Consider the following 24,214-nt stretch of genomic DNA (forward strand, 5'->3'; position numbering starts at 1 on the left):
TCCTCAAGGCGGAGGAGTGCACGATTTTTGACAGTTTAAAAACACGGGGTAATGTTAGCAGCACAGCTACTCGCCCAGCGCCAGCAGCAAACGTCACCGCCAGCAAGCCTGCTGCAGCCAGCGGCTGGACATTTCCAGCCAGCTTTGAGGAAGGAGAAGAACCGGCTCCGTTTAAAAATGTAGGCGATGACGACGATGACGATGCATCTTCAATTAGCTCAGCAGCATCAAGTTCTTCAGCTCCAGGTAAGCTAAGTAATGTGCTTAAATGTTCCTGTTAGCCTGGCATTTGAGAAGCATTTGAGGTTAAAATCAGCTCGGTTCCACGTAATGTTAATGTTACACGTTTATGTTGATTAACAGGTCGTTCAACGTTGTCCCATTTCCCCACCCGCAATTCAGTTACAGTGAGAGCTGCAACGGTGACCCCATTCACTAAGGCAAAGGAGGCGGCTTTGCCTCGCCATAGAGCCGAGGAGCGTCACAGAGCTGTAACAGCATATGTGGTTAAAGCTATGTTGCCCTTTGCAACTGTAGACACCCCATGGTTTAGGTACTGTATATTATTTTATTGTATAAAAGGAGTGATTATGTATGCGATGGCCAGGGCTTGCTAATGACGTTATGATGTTATTCAGATTTTTTTTTAATTATCATTATTATTGCTTTTATTATTATTTTTTCACAACAGGGAGATGACAAGGGCTCTCAATCCGAAATACAACCCCCCTAACCGAAATGAACTTTGCAACACACTAGTACCAGCTTGGTACAGTGTGGAAAAAAGTAACGTAAAGGAGAAACTGAAAGGAGTAGACAACGTTGCAGTGACAGCTGACCTGTGGAGTAGTGTGGCTCAAGACCACTACATCACTGTCACTGTTCACTATGTAGTGGAGGCGGAGCTGAGGGAGAAAGTCCTCCATACAAGGGCAGTGTATGTCTCACAGACAGGGCCCGTTGTAGCAGAAGAAATAGATGGCATCCTAGATGACTTTGAAGTCAAATCCAAAGTGGTAGCTGTTACTGTTGACAACGCTGCTAACATGGAAGTAGCTGTCAAGAAGATGAGGGTGTTGAAGATGGGGTGTTTCGCACACACCCTCAACATTGCAGCTCAAAAACTGTACACTGTGAAAAACATACCCAGTTGGTCTGGGAGGATACGCGCTGTTGTGCTGTGGCTTAGAAGAAATAGCCTTGCAAAGCCTATTCTGAAAGAGAAACAGAAACTCCTCGGTGGGTGAAAGAAGGCCAATTTATAGAAGAATAAAAAAATCTTGTAATGGTAATATATCTAAATACATATTTTATTTGTACTCTTCTTTCAACTACATTTAACTGGGACAAAACTCTGTCTTTGTCTTCTTTAAGGCCTTGATGAGCACTCCCTCATACTGGATGTGAGAACCAGGTGGAACAGTCTCTTCCTGATGGTAGAGCGATTCATTGAACAGTACCCTGCCATCCAGGCTGCTGCAAGGGACCCACGCATAAAGAAGGCCATGGACAGAGACAGGTAAACTGATTTAAAAAAATAAGTCCAATAGTAAAGAGATGACAAAAATGTAATTACAAGTATCCTGCTGACACAAAACATCCTTATCCATATATACTTTGTATTTTGCTCCTAGGTTAGAGAGGGTGTCAGATGATGACATAAGCATGTGTGAGGACTTTGTGGACACCATGAAAGTCCTATACACATCCACACTTGTAGTCTCCTCTGACAAGAACGCTACGGCAGGGCAGATCCTCCCCATCCTGGACAAACTGAGGGCCAAGTTCGAGGTGACAGATGAAGACTCTGCATTCAGAACAGCCATCAAGGAGAAGGTCTGGGGTGACCTCTCCTGCCGCTACACAGTATGTAAATCATTCAATTAATTTTGCCATCCAACTGTTCACATTTAGAATTGATCACCAAATAATTTTATGTTCTTTTATAGGAGGAAGCAAATAAAGAGCTTCGACTCTTCCTTGAGGAGGCTACAGCGCTAGATCCACGCTTCAAAGGCTGGGTGCATGATGAGGCTGTTTGGACCCGCCTAGAAAATGCAGCTGTGGCACTAAGTGCAAACAAGGTTTGTTCATTCTGGGGCATAAAGTAGACTTGTGTGTTCTGTTGTAATGCAAACATTGTTTTAATTACTTGTTGTGTATGCTATATTTTTAAGGGTGGAGTGGTGACCCATGAGGAAGAGGAGGCAGAGAAGACAGAAAGAAATGTGCTGCAAGATGACGAATATGAAGGAGAAGAGGCAGCAGCACCTGTAAAAAGAAAGAAGCTTTCAGCACTTGGTCAGCTCTTTGAGGACGAAGACCAGGCCCTGCTAATGCCGACTGAGGCAGATGTCACTACTCCCTCAGTGACTGAAAAGGTAAAGAAAGAGCTGCAGACCTACAGGACCTTTCCAGCCGTCCTAAGCTCCACCAATCACCTCCTGTGGTGGTGGCGGCAGAAGAATGACCAAATGCCAATGCTGGCAAGTTTGGCCAAAAAATATCTGTGTGCAGGCCTCTTCCACTCCTTCTGAAAGAGTGTTCTCGACAGCTGGGGACACAGTCAGCGTGGAACGGGCTCGGCTCTTGCCAGAAAAAGTCAACATGCTCATGTTCCTTAAAAAGAACTGTTAAAAATGTGTGTATCCTTTAAAAGTTGTTAGCCAGCAGACACTAATGTGAAACATTTTATACAGTTATTTATTTTGAAAGTTGTTTGTTACTGTAAAGCCATTTTATACTGTTATTTTATACAGTTATTTATTTTGAATCTATTTATTTTTGAGTTATTTACTTTATCACACATTTTTCTCAAGGTCTATGTTGGAGTTATTTCACTTATAAATGTTCAAAATTCCAAAGTTTTGACTATTTTTTTAAATATACAAAATAAATTTTAATTACCAAACACATATCCCCCCAAAAAAGTATCGAAAACAGGTACCGAAAAATACCGGTATCGATTCGCAGGTACAGAGTATCGGTAGCGTATCGATTCAGATGTGAAAGGTACACATCCCTAGTTGTATCGGCACGTGTATGAGGCTTTCAAGGCAGCTCCAATTTTTCATGAAAGGCATGCAATTCCTCCTTTGTGTGCTACATGGCTTAAATTGTGTTATGTGTGAACCTGCTTGTTTTTGGAACCAGCCTCCTGCAGCCACTCAAGGAACTACAACTTAGGGTAGGCTTCATTTAGGACTGTTGAAGCTTACTGCTTGTTAAAGCATCATGCCAGTCAGTTTTCACAACCTGCTACAGTCATTATAATCATTTATAATTGTGTAGGTCTGCTAAGCTATGGAAAAATTTAGTTTATACTTAAACAAGAAAACAGAGGGATTAGAACTTTTAAAGTGCAGCGAAATATGACATGCATGTGTTGTTGTGATGGACTGATAAAAAAAATCCCATACAGTATAAGACATGCCATTAAGTCTGGACCCATAGAACCTCACAACTAGCTAGGGGTGGTGCCAGGGATTTTTGGCCCTATGAAGACATACCACACTGAGCCCCTCCACTGTAACCCACATTAAACATGAAAATATGATGTCTGAAACACACAGCTAGCTTCACGTTATGGCCGTGTTGCATGTTGATTTGGAGAGCAGAGTAGAGAGCAGGCAACCACATTCGACCTGTCTGTGAAAACTGTCTAAGTGCCCCACGAATGTGGTGTAACCTAGCAACACACATAGGCGTGACTGTGCCAAACCCTCCTCCCGCACACACACATGGCTTGTGGTGTGCATCATCATCCACCCCCGCCCCCACACACACACCATGAATCCAACATTGTCAGCTGTGGCTGAAGGTCCTGGAGTCCGGTCGTTGTCCAGCGCAGTGTGCTGCTGGAACAGCGACCGCTGTGTACTGCAACGCAGCTGGTGAAAACGCAATGGACATGTGGGCGGCCGCTCATGCCCTCATCACATGCTGATAATTACATACGAACACGATCACATGAGGACCGGCCAGCATCTGAGCACGCAGCACAGTGTGGAATTAATGAGCCGGCTGAGCAGGCTGATGTCACTTCCACCACGTAAATTGTACCTTACATGACAGCGAGAAAGAGTGGAAATTAAATAAAATAAATAAGGGTAAAGGCGTAAACTCATTCATTTGTGATCGCTTTGCTCATGCGTAATCGTGCACGCAAGGTGTTACATTACAAACACAGACATCAGACAGATGCAGGACAAACACATAATACATACATAAAATAAAAATCACAGAATGAAGGTACAGATAGTGAGCATTTTTTTCTGTGAGCTGCCAGGGTTGTTTAGTTAGGGGTAGGGTCACAGGCAAGGTTTGGTAGGATTACTTTGAAAGAATACGAGGTCTGTTAGAAAAGTATCCAACCTTTTTATTTTTTGCAAAAACCTGATGGATTTGAATCAGGTGTGTTTGCATGAGCCAACCTTGAACCTTCGTGCACATGCGTGAATTTTTTCACGCCTGTCGATTGCGTCATTTGCTTGTAAGCAGCCTTTGTGTGAGGATGGGTGTAGTCTCTCGTTGGATTTTCTTTGCAAGGAAATGACGGAATGACTGGAGCAGCGCGACTGCATCAAATTTTGCCAGAAACTGGGCGACAGCCAGGTGGAAACCATTCGGATTATTCAGACGGCTTTCGGTGACGATCCTTTGGGCATCACACAGACATGACACGTCCTGAGACTTCAACACGGAGGCGCTTTTGCTCTGCCATCAGCTTTGTGCCGAAGCCATCAGCACAAATTTCTCTACTACTCTTTTCATGGCCAAATCTTCTGTCACAGTGGAATGTGCCGAAAAAGTGCTGATGTCCACCTCTTCCGCAATTTCTTGGATAGTCACACGACGGTCCCGCATCACCACAGCGTTCACTTTGGAATGATCTGGTCATTTCAGCATGTTGATGGCCTACCAGAGCGTGGCTCGCTCTCCACCATTGTGCAGACGTCTTTAAACCGGTTGTACTGTTCCTTAATCTGAGTGATGCCCAAAGGATCGTCACCGAAAGCCGTCTGAATAATCCGAATGGTTTCCACCTGGCTGTCGCCCAGTTTCTGGCAAAATCTGATGCAGTCGCGCTGCTCCAGTTGTTCTTCCCTTTCCCGTGCCACATTGACCACTTCTGACTGGGGGATCCCGAGGCGTTCCCAGGCCAGTGTGGAGATATAATCTCTCCACCTAGTCCTGGGTCTTCCCCGGGGTCTCCTCCCAGATGGATGTGCCTGGAACACCTCCCTAGGGAGGCGCCCAGGAGGCATCCTTACCAGATGCCCGAACCACCTCAGCTGGCTCCTTTCAATGTGAAGGCACAGCGACTCTATGCCGAGCTACCCACGGATGACCGAACTTCTCACCCTATCTCTAATCTCCTAGGGCCTGGCATCCACATATGTGGACATGACATTTTGGTTGTCTAGACCATAATACTAAGTTTTATTTCATGAGAACCTTCGGGTCTTAGGAGGTTAAGGGAGACACCAGCCACCCTCCTGAGGAAGCCCATTTCGGCCGCTTGTACCCGCAATCTTGTTATTTCGGTTATGTCATGTCCAACACTCATGACCATAGGTGAGAGTAGGAATGAAGATTGACCATTAGATCGAGAGCTTCGCCTTTTGGGTCAGCTCCCGTTTCGTCACAACAGTATGGTAGAGCAAATGCAATACCGCCCTTGCTGCGCCAATTCTCCAGCCAATCTCACGCGCTATCGTCCCCTCACTCGTGAACAAGACCCCGAGGTACTTGAACTCCTTCACTTGGGGCAAGGCCGTATTCCCTACCAGGAGTAGGCAATCCATCGGTTTCCTGATGAGAATCATGGCCTCTGATTTAGAGGTGGTGATCCTCATCCCAGCCGGTTCACACTCGGCTGCAAACCGATCCAGTGAATGTTGGAGGTCACCGGCCGATGAAGCCAACAGGACCATATCATCTGCAAAAAGCAATGATGAGACCCTGAGCCCACCAAACTGGAAACTCTTGACTACGCCTCAATATCCTGTCCATGAATATCACAAACAGGATTGGTGACAAGGCGCAGCCCTGGCGGAGGCCAACCTCCACCAGAAACGAGTCCGACTTACTGCCGAGCACCCGAACACAATTCTCGCTTTGCAAGTACAGAGACTGAATGGCCCTGAGAAGGGACCCCCTCACTCCATACTCCCGCAGCACCTCCCACAGTATCTCCCGGGGTACCCGATCATACGCCTTCTCCAAGTCCACAAAACACATGTAGACTGGGTGGGCATACTACTCCCAGGCACCCTCCAGGATCCTTGTGAGAGTAAAGAGCTGGTCGGTTGTTCCACGACCAGGGTGGAACCCGCATTGTTCCTCTTCAATTCGAGGTTCCACTATCGGCTGAACCCTCCTTTCCAGCACCCTGGAGTAGACTTTACCAGGGAGGTTGAGTAGTGTGATGCCCTGTAGTTGGCACACACTCTCTGGTCCCCCTTTTTAAATATGGGGACCACCACCCCAGTTTGCCACTCCTTAGCCACTGTCCCAGACCTCAACGCAATGTTGAAGAGACGTCTCATCCAAGACAATCCCTCCACACCCAGAGCCTTCAGCATTTCTGGACGGATCTCATCAACCCCCAGAGCTTTGCCACTGAAGAGTTGTTTAACTACCTCAGTGACTTCCACCAGGGAAATTGATGAAAATCCTCCATCAGCTTCCAGCTCTGCCCCTACTATAGAGGGCGGTCCGGTCTGATGCAGGAGTTCCTCAAAGTGTTACTTCCAGTGCCAGATTACATCCTCAGTTGAGGTCAACTGAGGATGTAATTCCAGATACAACTTCCTGATACAACTTCATATTACATGAATAAGTGTGGCAGGGGTGGGGTTTGAACCAGGAACCTTCTGCACTGAAACCCAGTGCACTAACTATGTGGCCACCACCCCACTTTGCTGTAGCAAGTCTGTTTGAAAATAAACTGATCCCAAAACAAGCAATTAATAATTCTTTAAAACCACACTTATCAGAGCGAACTTATCCCTAAACTGGAACCAACTTACGTATTTTCAGATTTCTTGTCAAGTAAAACCATCTTGCTGCATGGACAGATAATTTCACTCATATTAATTCCTCATAAAATTCAGTGTTTGTTTCTTGTATTTTAGTGAAGCTTTTTTGCAGTGTTTACAGTAAGAAGAATCTGTGTTTTCCCAAACTGTCCAATCCTATTTTAATTGTAGGGCATGTGTTCTCTTGGAACACCAGAGATTCCACATGTGGTGGTATCTTCCTGCAAACATAAAAACCATGTGCTGCGGTGCAAACGTGTGGTTGTAACTGTAGAACTGCTTTTTGCAGGCTGGTGAGCAGTTATAGACAGCAGTCACATCCAGAGATAAAGACCTTTATTGTAAAGAAAGAGCAGCACACAGGGAAAGGGTGGGCAAGAGCAGGAAAAGGGAAACCTAGGAAGGGAAAGCTTATAAATAGTCTGAGCAAAAGATACTGTATCCTCAGTCGCTGGAACACAGTCTGCAGGCCTGGCACAAAGGCACAGGAAGCCTGGAGGAAGTGGACGCATCTGGTCATTGGACTGTCGCACTGTTGCTAACCTGGTAAAGCTCACCAAAACTAAACAACAGATACCAGGTGAACACAGATAGAAACATAGTTTAAACTTGAACAACAGGAGAGTTCTGTTGGTGTTGTTGTTTTTGTTGTTTTTTTATATTTAAATTCAAATTCACCATGGTACACACGTCACAAGGTCTAAGTAGGCCAGATGTGGGCTTTTTGGTACATCAGTAAAGAATAAAGTTCTAACAGCCTGAGATCCAAACCTGCACAATTCAGCCTCGATCCACATACCAGATCAAAAAAAAAGAAAAAAAGAAAAGAAATCAGTAACAGTAAAATAGGGGCTCACAAACTTTATTCTCTGTGATTAGCATAGCGTGCATAGGAACATTGCAGTCAGACTGTGAGTAGGTCTGCAAAATTTGCGTAGTAAATATGTGAAAACTCCATTATTTTGGTCTAACTGTACAGCTGTGAGACCTGCACTCTAACAACTGGCCTAAGGTGACGGAGGGATGAATGTCTTTGGTATTAAGTGTCTGAACAATTTTTGAGCATTTTTGGAAAAACTTGGCCAAATGAGTGGTTACTTGGAAAGACTCAGATGAGGAGCATTATTTGAATAATGAGGGAATGTTGACAACAACATTCTGGTTTCTCTGAGCATTAACCCTTGTACAAATGTTGAAGACCCCAGCAACTGGAAATGGCCAAGAGGTCATCCATGAAAATTCAGTAAGGTATATCTTATATATTATATTCCAATTCTAAGGTGGAACTATGCTAGTATACAAAGGTGGCTACTGTTTATTATGGCCGGCTGGCAATTGGGACTCAGGATGATTTAGTAGGTTCGTGGATGCGGCAATGCTCCAAGACCTGACTTTGCTTCAGGATACTTCTGCACTGACAAAGTCAAAACCTTCATTTTTATCTCCTTGTGCAATTCTGCTTGACGTTTTTCTGAAAATGTTGTACAAACTATTACCCCATATGAGATGTCAAATATTCTAACATTTTTATTGTTACAGTGCAACTGACTATATAGTATTAACAGCGTGAGTTACATCCGAATGTATACTTTTCACTAACTGGGTGGGTTACTCATTTAATAAAACAAAGTAAATTCTTGAGTTCAGGTGACACTACCCGTGTTACCCGTGAGGATCCAGACTGGGTGGTGTTTATAAAATAGGTAGCTGACATTTTTCAAGGGTGGTAATAAATTATGCAAAGCTTCTATTATGATTTGGAACGGCATGTGAGTCCAGAATATAATTATCAATGTCCATTGTTCACTAATATCCGTAGTTTCTCCAAAAATATTAGTCCTATCAAATTTCCATTTTTTTCAGTGTTCATCCTTGACCCAAAATACGTAAGCATAAAAAAAAGGCAAATGTCAGCTCTCCCCAGTTTGTCCATGATGTGATTGAAGCTCTACACATGCATGCACGCATACACATACACAGAGGCCACTTGGCTTTTAATACACAGTAGTGTTCAGAATAATAGTAGTGCTATGTGACTAAAAAGATTAATCCAGGTTTTGAGTATATTTCTTATTGTTACATGGGAAACAAGGTACCAGTAGATTCAGTAGATTCTCACAAATCCAACAAGACCAAGCATTCATGATATGCACACTCTTAAGGCTATGAAATTGGGCTATTAGTAAAAAAAAAAGTAGAAAAGGGGGTGTTCACAGTAATAGTAGCATCTGCTGTTGATGCTACAATTGTATAACCACAGTTTTTCATGATTTCTTCACATCTGCGAGGCATTAATTTTGTTGGTTTGGAACCAAGATTTTGCTCATTTACTAGTGTGCTTGGGGTCATTGTCTTGTTGAAACACCCATTTCAAGGGCATGTCCTCTTCAGCATAAGGCAACATGACCTCTTCAAGTATTCTGACATATCCAAACTGATCCATGATACCTGGTATGCGATATATAGGCCCAACACCATAGTAGGAGAAACATGCCCATATCATGATGCTTGCACCACCATGCTTCACTGTCTTCACTGTGAACTGTGGCTTGAATTCAGAGTTTGGGGGTCATCTCACAAACTGTCTGCGGCCCTTGGACCCAAAAAGAACAATTTTAGGGCCCTGTCCCACTGGGGAGAGGATTAATTGCGCATGAATTTAGTACACAAATTACAGGCGTTCGTTGTCATCCGCAACAAAAATGGCCAAAAATGACAAATGTCCCAGTATGAATTACGGATATATTAATAATATATAGCGAATATATGATGAACAATCAGGGTTATATAACACATGTAGTGAGGAAACTGATCCGACACATTGAGATTATCACGGCAGTATTACGGGTGTATTATGAATGAATCGCGCACGTGTTGCACGTGCACAGCATCTGCATTGCGGTCATAAAAGAAGCGCACTCAGGCCGTCAGCACCTATTCACACCAACAATACAGCCTCTGGAGCATTTGCTGGACTTGGACAAGTTGATCACAGAGTGTTGTCATGCGAGGGTTAACTGTTCATGAGTTTGGGGAGCGGGAGGGGGGAAGCCGCTCGGGGTGTGAGACGGTGTTTTTTTTTTTTTTTTTTGAGTGAGTTGTGGATAAACAACAACTCTTCCTTTTGTTGGTGTTAAATAAAAGTCCTGGATTGCAGTAGCTATTACGTCTTTGTGGATCTACACAGCCGGACCAGCACTGACTGGCAGGTATGTCGCTTTCTGCCACACTTTGGGTTTACGTGACGTGTTTGTTATGCATTCACAGATTGTCCGCAAATCAGCTGCAAAGCAGATGTAATAAAAATGCTTTATTCGTGGCCAATCTGTATGCATTCGCTACAACATATTTTAGTTTGTGATGTGGACATGATGGGCACGATATATATCTGTTTTACACACTGTCCTGGTCCGCCGCCAAGCCGCAAATCCCCATCAGTTGCGGATATCAGTGGTTAACGGCAGATATACAGCACATAGAGTGAGTATGTATTGTGTATGAATTGAGTATATATGGAGTATGTAAGGCGGATATTATCCGCATTCAGATTTTTGAACAACTCAAAAATCCTGGCTGCAGACATGCGTGCCTCTGCAGATGATCATGGTCGTGTTCGGATAACGGCCGACTCATACAGGCATGTTACACGGATATTGCGGATGTCTGGCGAATATGGGCCAATTCTGTGCGCAATCCATACGCAAATCCTCCTAAACGCCAGTGGGACAGGGCCCTTAGTCTCATCAGTCCACAAAATATTCCTCCGTTTCTCTTTAGGCCAGTTGATGTGTTCTTTGGCAAATTGTAACCTCTTCTGCACGTCTTTTATTTAACAGAGGGACTTTGCGGGGGATTCTTGCAAATAAATTAGCTTCACACAGGCGTCTTCTAACTGTCACAGCACTTACAGGTAACTCCAGATTGTCTTTGATCATCCTGGAGCTGATCAATGGGTGATCCTTTGCCATTCTGGTTATTCTTCTGTCCATTTTGATGGTTGTTTTCCGTTTTCTTCCACGCGTCTCTGGTTTTTTGTCCATTTTAAAGCATTGGAGATCATTGTAGATGAACAGCCTATAATGTTTGCGCCTGCGTATAAGTTTTCCCCTCTCCAATCAACTTTTTAATCAAACTACGCTGTTCTTCTGAACAATGTCTTGAACGTCCCATTTTCCTCAGATTTTCAAAGAGAAAAGCATGTTCAACAGGTGCTGGCTTCATCCTTAAATAGGGGACACCTGATTCACACTTGTTTGTTCAACAAAACTGACGAACTCACTGACTGAATGCCACACTACTATTGTTGTGAACACCCCCTTTTCTACTTTTTTTTTTACTAATAGCCCAATTTCATAGCCGTAAGAGTGTGCATATCATGAATGCTTGGTCTTGTTGGATTTGTGAGAATCTACTGAATCTACTGGTACCTTGTTTCCCATGTAACAATAAGAAATATACTCAAAACCTGGATTAATCTTTTTAGTCACATAGCGCTACTATTATTCTGAACACTACTGTATAGATGACAGGGTTGGTCTTGGATTTCCTACACAGATAAGTGCAAATTTCGAAATGATCGGAGGTGATATGACAGATATGCTCAGATTACCATGGGAGTGGTATAAACAGGCTTTATCTGAATGCAATTCAGGAAAGCATAATTGACAAAAATTGTATGTTTCTTAACAACGGAAGACTGTCATTAGTGGATCAGGACATCCACAACACTCAGCAGGCCTGTGTGCAAAATTTAGCCAAAGTGCAAGAACCCATGACAGATAGTTATATCTAAGCGGGACAACAAAAGGTACGTACACTTACAGCTGTGCTGCTGCCAGGGGTACACACATAAACACACACACCAACATACAACAAAGCTGAAAACTTTGCCTGGAGACGCAATGGAATGAGATACTCATAAAACATGCATGAAATGAACTGCAGTATCAGGTGCCATCTGTGCCCCATTCAGGGTTCAAGCGGCACTACATCCTGGTACTGACAACAACATTCTGCAGCACATCTGCAAGCACACACTATTTGTATTCCTAGTTGATATAATTATGTTTAAATGTCATCATTATGTGTCTGTAAATGATAAGATTCTGTACTTCACTTGTCAGAGAGGAAACATCAATGAAACCAACTCTGTAAAGATTAAAGGATTCTGCTTTTTTTGGCAGAGGTAGAAAATCTTACAAATAGCCTGTAACTACCCAAGCCCCAACCTCCAGTGCTGAAAAATGAAGCCAATGTGGGAAGTGCAAAAACAAGCAGTTCCTTGAATTGACACTTGAGGCTGCTCCAAAAGCATGTCACTCCCCACAGAAGCCCATGTTAAATTGTCCAACTTTACAGCAGAAATAAACATTTTTACCGACTGGTACAAAAATGGTTTTGGTTTCTATAGCTGTGTGTGTAGGGGCGAAAGTGTGTGTGTGTGTGTGGGGGGGGGGGGGGGGGGGGGGGGGGTGCAGAAGTGTCTGCAGCCCAAATATGGGTAAAGAGGTGGGTAAGATCATATGAACTGGGTAGGACAAATGAACTTCTAACCCAAAAAGCTTACGCAACTGGCTAAACTTAGTTCGGGAATTCATTAAATGATATTTTTGGGGCCTCAGCAGCAGTTCTCATAATGGTTTTACTTTGGTGTGGCCACTAAAAATTAGGACCTACTAATCCTCAGTAATCATAAAATAACTCCATCTAACATATATTTTTGGAGGCCGAGTGGTGGTTCTCATAACTGGTGTGAGCATTATAATTTATGCTGCACTTATTTCCTCAGTAATCATAGACTAATTCATACCACCATGAAGCGAACGATAGCTGCTACAATTGCTAAGACAATTAACATACAAAATTACATCCTGCAATAATTGTTGGGAAAGTGTAGTGACACGGACCCACAACAGGGGGCGTAAATGAACGGACAATGGAAGGAGACAAATTATAACACTTTACTGTTGTGAATGTCACAACCAAACACAGCAGATTCAGAATGTGCAACAGTCAATTAATAAAGGTGTCGTATGGGCAGGCTCGACGATAGGAGACGCCCGTCTGGAAACGAACCGGAACCACACGATTTCCACCGCCACCTGAACCCGAGGAATACTGGAGCCGCCAAGTCCCGGAGTCCCCAGGTGGCCACCTTCCCGGCGTGTCGGATCTGGTACTGCTGGCAGAAAGCAAAAGACAGTCAAAGGGTGGGTGTGTGAACACCCAGTAACAATGGTGGGAATGCCACCTCCACCTCTCACTCAACACGTTGCAGCGGTCTCAGATGAAAAGGAGCGCCGTCTTGCACAGCCTCCGCAAAAATGACCGGTTCTCCTGCAAACACTCACAATAACAGATTTATAAATCTCACAAAAAGGCTGAGAGTATTACCTCCAGATGAAGATGATATCTCGGCAGTTTGGTGGAGGTGTCTTCCTGCTTTTATACCAGATGTGATGATTAGTGACAGCTGTCACGGATGATGGATGACAGCTGTCACCACGGCTTGTTCCTGAGGCGGCAGCGCCCTCTCGTGCCTGAAGCCCGCACTTCAGGCAGGGCGCCTTCTGGTGGTGGGCCAGCAGTACCTCCTCTTCAGCGGCCCACACAACAATAATTTCACTTGATACAAATATGGTGCATCCATCTTCTCCCTTCAGAGAATTAACCACACAAGAAGTCATGTTATGACAGATTTTTGCAATAAAATGCCCAGAAAAGATGCCTTCACAGTAACTTCAGCCAGCAGCTGGCCGAGCCTCTGGCCGACTGCAGTATAAACTTGTAAACCAAAAACAAAACAACAACAAAGCACAACTTGTCACTCAAAGCAGCCACACCCCTAATGCATCAAGATAGCTGGGCTTTAGTGATCGTGAGAATAAACATGAAGGTGATGATGTTTGAAAGGAATAAATACTTAAATTTTATCACTGGCTTTGACCTTACATATATAAGAACTTCTTCAACTTGCTTGTGTTTTCCCACAAAAAATGACAGCACCCATGGCCAGTATTTATAGAGTCTTTTAGTTCATTCTCCGACTAATATAGTATGGTCACTGCATTTACTTTTTTCTCATTTTCATTATGCATTCTGACCAATGCATATTTCTGCTCATACAATAAACACACTATAAGACAAGTAAACAATTTTATAAGATTTAAAATTTCCTGTGTGAAATTCCACTTTCAAGACTTCCCATTGAGGCAGCAAGGCACATGTGATGTCACTCCAGGATGGCTACTTAGCTTTGTAAAGTATCACCATTTGAACTTTTGGGCCATACAGCACTGCACTGTGTGTGCATCTGTCTGTCCTCCTCTGGATTATGCTGTCAGTTAGTTGGACATGAATGCTTCACTCACTCCTTGCAGGGGACAGAATTTCCTCTTTATATATACATGTATTTCTTGCATGGTACTGGCTGGGGTGAATTAACCCACCCACTCTACCTACATTTCTGCTGGTCAAGCCCTACACTGTGACCACTGGAGGGAATAGGAACAAAATCTTTTGTAGAGAATAAAATACAAATAATGAATATTTGTGAGTGCTCTCATTGAATGAATATCTCATCTTTCACTGAATGAAATATTCTTTCCATTGCACAAATGAAAAACCATTCGTTATTTGTTTCATATAAAGCCTAAAATAGGTTCTTGTCATTTCATATTTTATTAATTTAGAAACAGTTGCAAAGAAAGACTTACATTGTGGTGTGTGTTACTCACAATTTGAGGTCAAGAGGTTTCAAACAGTCCAACACAAACCTAAAATAGCAATGATTAAAAACATGATCAAAGATTCATGTTTTTAGACATTTGGTCCAGTTAGCTTGGTTTCACATTGTAATGCTGTGATCGGCCTTAAGAACTTTTCAGAACATTTGCGTATAGACGTCATCATCAGTGTAGACTGCAATGCACCATGGGAGTTTGGGTTTTGGGGTGCTAAATGTTGTTATTGTGTTTCATGTTAGTTTAACAGTGTTGTTAGTGTTATTGATTTATTGTGTTTTTGTAGTTCAGCTGGTTTAGTCAGTTTAGTTGTCTTATGTTGCTGGTCCCATGATTGAAATGTGTATTGTGTTTGATGTCTTCCACCACCATCGCTGTTTGTGTCTAAAATTAGAAGTACCTGCTTGAGGCAGAATGCAGAAAATCCAAAAAAAAAAAAAAAAAAAACTGCGTGCGTGCAACTTTGATGACAGAGAAACTGTGGATAGCTGACATTTGCCATTTGGTGTGCTTATGCATTTTGGGTCAAGGATGAATGCCACCATAACGGAACATTGCTAGTTCTAATATTTTTGGAGAAGCTACGGATATTACCTAAGAACACTGAACAATAGACGTTGCTAACAACATTCTGGACTCACAAGCCATTCCTGCAGGGGCCGGTAAATCATCTTTATATTATAATACAATGATTTGCAAATCCTTTTCAACCTATATTCAATTGAATACACCACAAAGACAAGATATTTAATCTTCCAACTTATAAACTTTATTGTTTTTGTGCAAATATTTGCTAATTTTGAAATGGATGCCTGTTCTAGTTGTCATCATTATTTGTTTCATGTTCCATGTTTCAAAAAAGCTGGGACAGTGGTATGTTTACCACTGTGTTACATCACCTTTCCTTCTAACAACACTCAATAAGGTTTGGGAACTGAAGACACTAATTGTTGATGCTTTGTAGGTGGAATTCATTCCCATTCTTGCTTGATATATGACTTCAGTTGTTCAATAGTCCGAGGTCTATGTGGTTATGCACCACACATTTTCAATGGGCAACAGGTCTGGACTGCAGGCAGGCCAGTCTAGTACCCGCACTCTTTTACTACGAAGCCACGCTGTTGTAATACGTGCAGAATGTGGCTAGGCATTGTCTTGCTGAAATAAGCAGGGACGTCCCTGAAAAAGACGTTGCTTGGATGGCAGCATGTGTTGCTCCAAAACCTAGATGTACCTTTCAGCATTGATGGTGTCATCACAGATGTGTAAGTTGCCCATGCCATGGGCACTAACACACCCCCATACCATCACTTTGTGCTGGTAACAATCTGGATTTTTTTTCCCCTATTTTTGTCCGGAAGACACAACGTTCATGGTTTCCAAAAACAATTAGAAATGTGGACTCATCAGACCACAGCACACTTCCACTTTGCATCTGTCCATTTCAAATCATCTCACGCCCAAAGAAGGTGGCGGTGTTTCTGGATGTTGTTGATGTATGGCTTTCACTTTGCATGGTAGAGTTTTAACTTGCACTTGTAGATGTAGCGACGAAATGTGTTAACTGGTTTTTAATGCTTTGCCACCTGAGGGATCAAAGGTCACGGGCATTCAATGTTGGTTTTCGGCCTTGCCGCTTACTTGTAGAAAGTTCTCCAGATTCTCTGAATCTTCTGATTATATTATGGACTGTAGATGATGGAATCCCCAAATTCCTTGCAATTGAACACTGAGAAACATTGTTCTTAAACTGTTGGACTATTTTTGCACGCAGTTGTTCACAAAGTGGTGATCCTCACCTCATCTTTGTTTGTGAACAGCTGAGATTTTTGGGGATGCTCCTTTTATACCCAATCATGACACTCACAATTAGTGTCCTCAGTTCCCAAACGCTTATTGAGTGTTGTTAGAAGGAAAGGTGATGTAACGCAGTGGTTAACATTAGGGATGTCCTGATCCGATCGGAAATCGGGCCTGATCACATGGTTTCAGACTTGATTGAAATCGGACGATCAGGATTCCGATCAGGAATCCGATATAGATTTTATCCTCATTATTTTGATCAGCGCTATTTCAAGCTCATTATTTCAAATTAATGGGCCTTTCACGCGTCGGAAGTGTCAGAGGTGTGAGACACGTTGCTTTTTAGAGGCGTCAGAAGCGTCGCTTAGCTCGGCTTTTGACGTGACGCTTCTGACGGGAGCGCGCATTGCCGCTTGTCAGCAGGTTGACGCGGTCAAAGTTCAACCCAATCTTTTTTTTTTTTAATTGAACAAAAGAAAAAAACATAAGTTCAACCGGACAGAGGTGGGGGGAGTTACGCGTGCAAAGTTTCTTTCACAGAACTGCTGTTTGTGTGTTTACACGCTCAGCCTGATGCCTCGATGGAATGACAAGAGGATGATGGACACTTTCCCACTGAAACTCTTGCTCAGTCATCCTTCCGTGCGCAGCAGGACCCGGTGCTGACCAAGTCCTCATGATGACGATCTGTCATCTGATTAACAAAAAGAAAAAAACAAATTGTCCTGTGATCGTTTGTCTGCAAAACAGAGCGAGAGATGCGTGCACACGAGCGACGTGCGCACTCATCACATTTAGGAGCGCATCTTAAAGAGCTTCCGTCTTCATTCACGTTCACTGCGCTGCTCTGAACTTGTTGAACACTGATAAAGCATGAGAGTGGTACACTGAGGACTGTCAGGACGCAAATGTAAGTTGTTTTTTTTTCCTTTTACTTTTCAAGTAGACTTTTGATCTTTCGACACTCTGAGCTGTGACGTAGCTTCACGCTGTCCAATAGGAACAACGTGTCGGGCCAAAACACGGAAGACTAGTGGCAGAAACCAATGATCTGTACAAATGGTAAATGGACTGCATTTATAAAGCGCTTTTTCATCTGCATCAGACGCTCAAAGCGCTTTACAATTATGCCTCACATTCACCCCGATGTCAGGGTGCTGCCATACAAGGCGCTCACTACACACCGGGAGCAATAGGGAATTAAAGGCCTTGCCCAAGGGCCCTTAGTGATTTTCCAGTCAGGCGGGGATTTGAACCAGAGATCAGTGCAGAAACCACGTGTCTGAAGAAAAATCCTTGGAAATGTTTTTTGTTGTTGTTGTTTGTTACCTCAAAATTTCTGACTACTGTTTAAAAAGTTTAGAACACTTGTAATTAAAATAGCTAAATCAATAAATGGTTCTTTAAAAACCTTTCATCTATAAATTAAAACCACCTGTTATTTCAGATTAGATAATTTCTTGTTTAACATACGGAAACTTTGACATTTATTTTTAGACAAATAAAATAACATGGAAATTTGTAAATTTTTTAAGTCTGGTAGATTATTACTTGATTGTTCAAGCTACCTCAAGAAGAAGTGCACTGTTTAAGTGATAAATAATAAAATAAGGTGATTAAAATGAAATTATTATATATTTAGCATTTGTTCATTGTTCATTCAGTTTTTTAAAGTATCGGATGGGGACTCGGTATCGGCAGATACTCAAAATCAGATGACTCGGAATCGGATCGGGGCCAAAAAAACCTGATCAGGACATCCCTAGCTAACATACCACTGTCCCAGCTTTTTTGAAATATGTTGCAGGCATCCATTTCAAAATGAGCAAATATTTGCAAAAAACAATAACGTTTATCAGTTTGAACAATAAATATCTTGTCTGTGCGGTGTATTCAATTGAATATAGGTTGAAGGTTGTTTGGGAATCCGCTAGCTTAGCGTAGCTACTAGCTCTTAGCCGTTTTAGCATGGCGGCTTCTCCTGTCTCTCCCGTACTTTTCTGCTCTGGGTGTGAAATGTTTAGTTATTCCTCGGCCTCTTTTAGCAGTAACGGTACATGTAATAAGTGCAGCTTATTCGTAGCTTTGGAGGCCAGGCTGGGCGAATTGGAGGCTCGGCTCCGCACCGTGGAAAATTCTACAGCTAGCCAGGCCCCTGTAGTCGGTGCGGACCAAGGTAGCTTAGCCGCCGTTAGTTCCCCCCTGGCAGACCCCGTGCAGTCGGGAAGGCAGGCTGACTGGGTGACTGTGAGGAGGAAGCGTAGCCCTAAACAGAAGCCCAGTGTACACCGTCAACCCGTTCACATCTCTAACCGTTTTTTCCCCACTCGACGATACACTCGCCGAGGATCAAACTCTGGTTATTGGCGACTCTGTTTTGAGAAATGTGAAGTTAGCGACACCAGCAACCATTGTCAATTGTCTTCCGGGGGCCAGAGCAGGCGACATCGAAGGACATTTGAAATTGCTGGCTAAGGCTAAGCGTAAATTTGGTAAGATTGTAATTCACGTCGGCAGTAATGACACTCGGTTACGCCAATCGGAGGTCACTAAAATTAACATTGAATCGGTGTGTAACTTTGCAAAAACAATGTCGGACTCTGTTGTTTTCTCTGAACCCCTCCCCAATCAGACCGGGAGTGACATGTTTAGCCGCATGTTCTCCTTGAATTGCTGGCTGTCTGAGTGGTGTCCAAAAAATGAGGTGGGCTTCATTGATAATTGGCAAAGCTTCTGGGGAAAACCTGGTCTTGTTAGGAGAGACGGCATCCATCCCACTTTAGAGGGAGCAGCTCTCATTTCTAGAATCTGGCCAATTTTTTGGGATCCTCCAAACTGTGACTGTCTAGCGTTGGGACCAGGAGGCAGAGCTGTGGTCTTATACACCTCTCTGCAGCTTCTCTCCCCCTGCCATCCCCCTATTACCCCATCCCCGTAGAGACGGTGCCTGCTCCCAGACCACCAATAACTAGCAAAAATCTATTTAAGCATAAAAATTCAAAAAGAAAAAATAATATAGCACCTTCAATTGCACCACAGACTAAAACAGTTAAATGTGGTCTATTAAACATTAGGTCTCTTTCTTCTAAGTCCCTGTTGGTAAATGATATAATAATTGATCAACGTATTGATTTATTCTGCCTAACAGAAACTTGGTTACAGCAGGATGAATATGTTAGTTTAAATGAGTCAACACCCCCGAGTCACACTAACTGTCAGAATGCTCGTAGCACGGGCCGGGGCGGAGGATTAGCAGCAATCTTCCATTCCAGCTTATTAATTAATCAAAAACCTAGACAGAGCTTTAATTCATTTGAAAGCTTGTCTCTTAGTCTTGTCCATCCAAATTGGAAGTCCCAAAAACCAGTTTTATTTGTTATTATCTATCGTCCACCTGGTCGTTACTGTGAGTTTCTCTGTGAATTTTCAGACCTTTTGTCTGACTTAGTGCTTAGCTCAGACAAGATAATTATAGTGGGCGATTTTAACATCCACACAGATGCTGAGAATGACAGCCTCAACACTGCATTTAATCTATTATTAGACTCTATCGGCTTTGCTCAAAAAGTAAATGAGTCCACCCACCACTTTAATCATATTTTAGATCTTGTTCTGACTTATGGTATGGAAATAGAAGACTTAACAGTATTCCCTGAAAACTCCCTTTTGTCTGATCATTTTTTAATAACATTTACATTTACCCTGATGGACTACCCTGCAGTGGGGAATAAGTTTCATTACACTAGAAGTCTTTCAGAAAGCGCTGTAACTAGGTTTAAGGATATGATTCCTTCTTTATGTTCTCTAATGTCATATACCAACACAGAGCAGAGTAGCTACCTAAACTCTGTAAGGGAGTTAGAGTATCTTGTCAATAGTTTTACATCCTCATTGAAGACAGCTTTGGATGCTGTAGCTCCTCTGAAAAAGAGAGCTTTAAATCAGAAGTGTCTGACTCCGTGGTATAACTCACAAACTCATAGCTTAAAGCAGATAACCCGTAAGTTGGAGAGGAAATGGCGTCTCACTAATTTAGAAGATCTTCACTTAGCCTGGAAAAAGAGTTTGTTGCTCTATAAGAAAGCCCTTCATGAAGCTAGGACATCTTTCTACTCATCACTAATTGAAGAAAATAAGAACAACCCCAGGTTTCTTTTCAGCACTGTAGCCAGGCTGACAAAGAGTCAGAGCTCTATTGAGCTGAGTATTCCATTAACTTTAACTAGTAATGACTTCATGACTTTCTTTGCTAACAAAATTTTGACTATTAGAGAAAAAATTACTCATAACCATCCCAAAGATGTATCGTTATCTTTGGCTGCTTTCAGTGATGCCGGTATTTGGTTAGACTCTTTCTCTCCGATTGTTCTGTCTGAGTTATTTTCATTAGTTACTTCATCCAAACCATCAACATGCTTATTAGACCCCATTCCTGCCAGGCTGCTCAAGGAAGTCCTACCATTATTTAATGCTTCAATCTTAAATATGATCAATCTATCTTTGTTAGTTGGTTATGTACCACAGGCCTTTAAGGTGGCAGTAATTAAACCATTACTTAAAAAGCCATCACTTGACCCAGCTATCTTAGCTAATTATAGGCCAATCTCCAACCTTCCTTTTCTCTCAAAGATTCTTGAGAGGGTAGTTGTAAAACAGCTAACTGATCACCTGCAGAGGAATGGTCTATTTGAAGAGTTTCAGTCAGGTTTTAGAATTCATCATAGTACAGAAAACAGCATTAGTGAAGGTTACAAATGATCTTCTTATGGCTTCGGACAGTGGACTTATCTCTGTGCTTGTTCTGTTGGACCTCAGTGCTGCTTTTGATACTGTTGACCATAAAATTTTATTACAGAGATTAGAGCATGTCATAGGTATTAAAGGCATTGCGCTGCGGTGGTTTGAATCATATTTGTCTAATAGATTACAGTTTGTTCATGTAAATGGGGAATCTTCTTCACAGACTAAAGTTAATTATGGAGTTCCACAAGGTTCTGTGCTAGGACCAATTTTATTCACTTTATACATGCTTCCCTTGGGCAGTATTATTAGACGGTATTGCTTAAATTTTCATTGTTACGCAGATGATACCCAGCTTTATCTATCCATGAAGCCAGAGGATACGCACCAATTAGCTAAACTGCAGGATTGTCTTACAGACATAAAGACATGGATGACCTCTAATTTCCTGCTTTTAAACTCAGATAAAACTGAAGTTATTGTACTTGGCCCCACAAATCTTAGAAGCATGGTGTCTAACCAGATCGTTACTCTGGATGGCATTTCCCTGATCTCTAGTAATACTGTGAGAAATCTTGGAGTTATTTTTGATCAGGATATGTCATTCAAAGCGCATATTAAACAAATATGTAGGACTGCCTTTTTGCATTTACGCAATATCTCTAAAATCAGAAAGGTCTTGTCTCAGAGTGATGCTGAAAAACTAATTCATGCATTTGTTTCCTCTAGGCTGGACTATTGTAATTCATTATTATCAGGTTGTCCTAAAAGTTCCCTAAAAAGCCTTCAGTTGGTTCAGAATGCTGCAGCTAGAGTACTGACGGGGACTAGCAGGAGAGAGCATATCTCACCCGTGTTGGCCTCCCTTCATTGGCTTCCTGTTAATGCTAGAATAGAATTTAAAATTCTTCTTCTTACTTATAAGGTTTTGAATAATCAGGTCCCATCTTATCTTAGGGACCTCATAGTACCATATTACCCCATTAGAGCGCTTCGCTCTCAGACTGCGGGCTTACTTGTAGTTCCTAGGGTTTGTAAGAGTAGAATGGGAGGCAGAGCCTTCAGCTTTCAGGCTCCTCTCCTGTGGAACCAGCTCCCAATTCAGATCAGGGAGACAGATACCCTCTCTACTTTTAAGATTAGGCTTAAAACTTTCCTTTTCGCTAAGGCTTATAGTTAGGGCTGGATCGGGTGACCCTGGACCATCCCTTGGTTATGTTGCTTTAGACGTAGACTGTGTTTCATAATTATTGTATGGCCTTGCCTTGCAATGTGGAGCGCCTTGGGGCAACTGTTTGTTGTGATTTGGCGCTATACAAGAAAAAAGTTGATTGATTGATTGATTGAAGAGGATTTGCAAATCATTGTATATTGCTTTTATTTACATTTTACACAACATCCAAACTTCATTGGAATTGGGGTTGTAAAAGTGAGAGCGCATGATTTTATTTAGTAAGTTCAATATAAGTAAATAATATAATTGTAAATATCTTAAAAATACATGGATGACACAAGAAAGTGAAAACACTTATTTCCATTGTGGTACATTTAAAAATCAAATTACAAAATACAAGTAATAATAAAATAAAATATAATAATAATAATAATAATAATAATGACAACTAGAAGCACTCAGGGAGCGCAAACCTCCGCCAAGGCCATAATACCCTTTGGCAAAGAAACTTAGTCCACGTCGTTTCACGCATCTACCGTCATGTTTCAGATTCAGTGGTTAACCCTCTTGGGTCCGAGGGCATTTTTTGGACAGTTTACTCGCCTGGCATAAATGTTTTATTATTGCTGTTAACAGCTCTCCCTGCATCCTACAATAAAGTTTTATGTCTATTTTTATCAGGACAACCTGTACTTTCAAAATATATAAGCTATAGTTGTGTTTTATAAGTGTAATAAAAGTTTACAATCAGAAAGGAAAAAGTAAAGCGGAAAATAATTTTGCACACACATTTATTCAAAACACACAGCAAACTATAATACACAACTGTTTTGACACTTTATAAAGGTAATTTGGCTCTTGTGTGAAAGACTGTACAACAAAAAGGTTCAAACAATAAACACAAATGCACATTTTGAACAATATATACAAAATGGTCTATGTGTTTTGTTTGTCTTCATCTCAAAGCCATTTCTGTCTGCTAATACACAAAGGTCACATCACAAACTTCGACTATGAAGTTGACTGTGTGTTTGTTCTCTCCTGCTCTGAAAGCAACTTTCACACTTCGATGCGCATTCAGTTTGAGGAGCGGCCCCTCCCTCCTCTCCCCATTGATATGGTAAACAGTGCTTTACGCCTGAGCGAGAGAGCTTACCACAGGCTTATCCAGTAACATTCACAGGAGAACTAGTCGAGCAATCCTGATACTCACACACTGTCTGAGCACGTGAGATTGTATGAGAGGATCTCCGTCTGCTCACGTTCACTTTCGCTGTGCGTAATGGCGCAGGGCGCATTGGAGCAGCCAGGGGGCTATTCAAACGGGCCAACTAGTAACACATCACTCCTAAAAACAATCTTTGGTGTGTCACGTGAGGTGAATCTGCCCTACGATTGGATTTTGGAAAACCATGTGACGGTGAACCAATTCCGATTGGGCACTCACATTGCTCATGTCATCACTCAGCTTCTATGAGGAGTACAAAGATGGTGGATGGCTGGCTCAAAAGTCCGTGAAGTTAACCTTTCAGCAAAAAAAAGTAAGTTTGTATCTCATATCATTAAAAAGTTATTTATAATTTAGTAAAGCTTGGTCTCAGCCGTCGTATACTACGGCGTCGGCCCCAGAGGGTTAAACCCTTAGATCTTCAGCAAATGTATTTATAAAGAAAAACTGCATGAACTACACAAGTTTTTTTTATTTTCTAATA

The 24,214-nt window shown here is 42.2% G+C and overlaps 1 protein-coding gene and 1 long non-coding RNA gene across 4 annotated transcripts in view; one reads left to right on the forward strand and one right to left on the reverse strand.

Annotated features, from left to right (window-relative positions):
* phldb1b (pleckstrin homology-like domain, family B, member 1b) overlaps window positions 1–24,214 on the reverse strand; it is a 439,803-nt gene that overhangs the window by 162,808 nt on the left and 252,781 nt on the right. The window lies entirely within an intron of this gene.
* Window positions 1,214–1,672, forward strand: LOC117508442. The gene is made up of 3 exons (XR_004560092.1): window positions 1,214–1,239; window positions 1,375–1,519; window positions 1,635–1,672. It is a non-coding gene; the product is annotated as an uncharacterized LOC117508442 (long non-coding RNA).

Source organism: Thalassophryne amazonica, chromosome 4, assembly GCF_902500255.1.
Source record: "Thalassophryne amazonica chromosome 4, fThaAma1.1, whole genome shotgun sequence".
NCBI classification, from domain to species: domain Eukaryota; kingdom Metazoa; phylum Chordata; class Actinopteri; order Batrachoidiformes; family Batrachoididae; genus Thalassophryne; species Thalassophryne amazonica.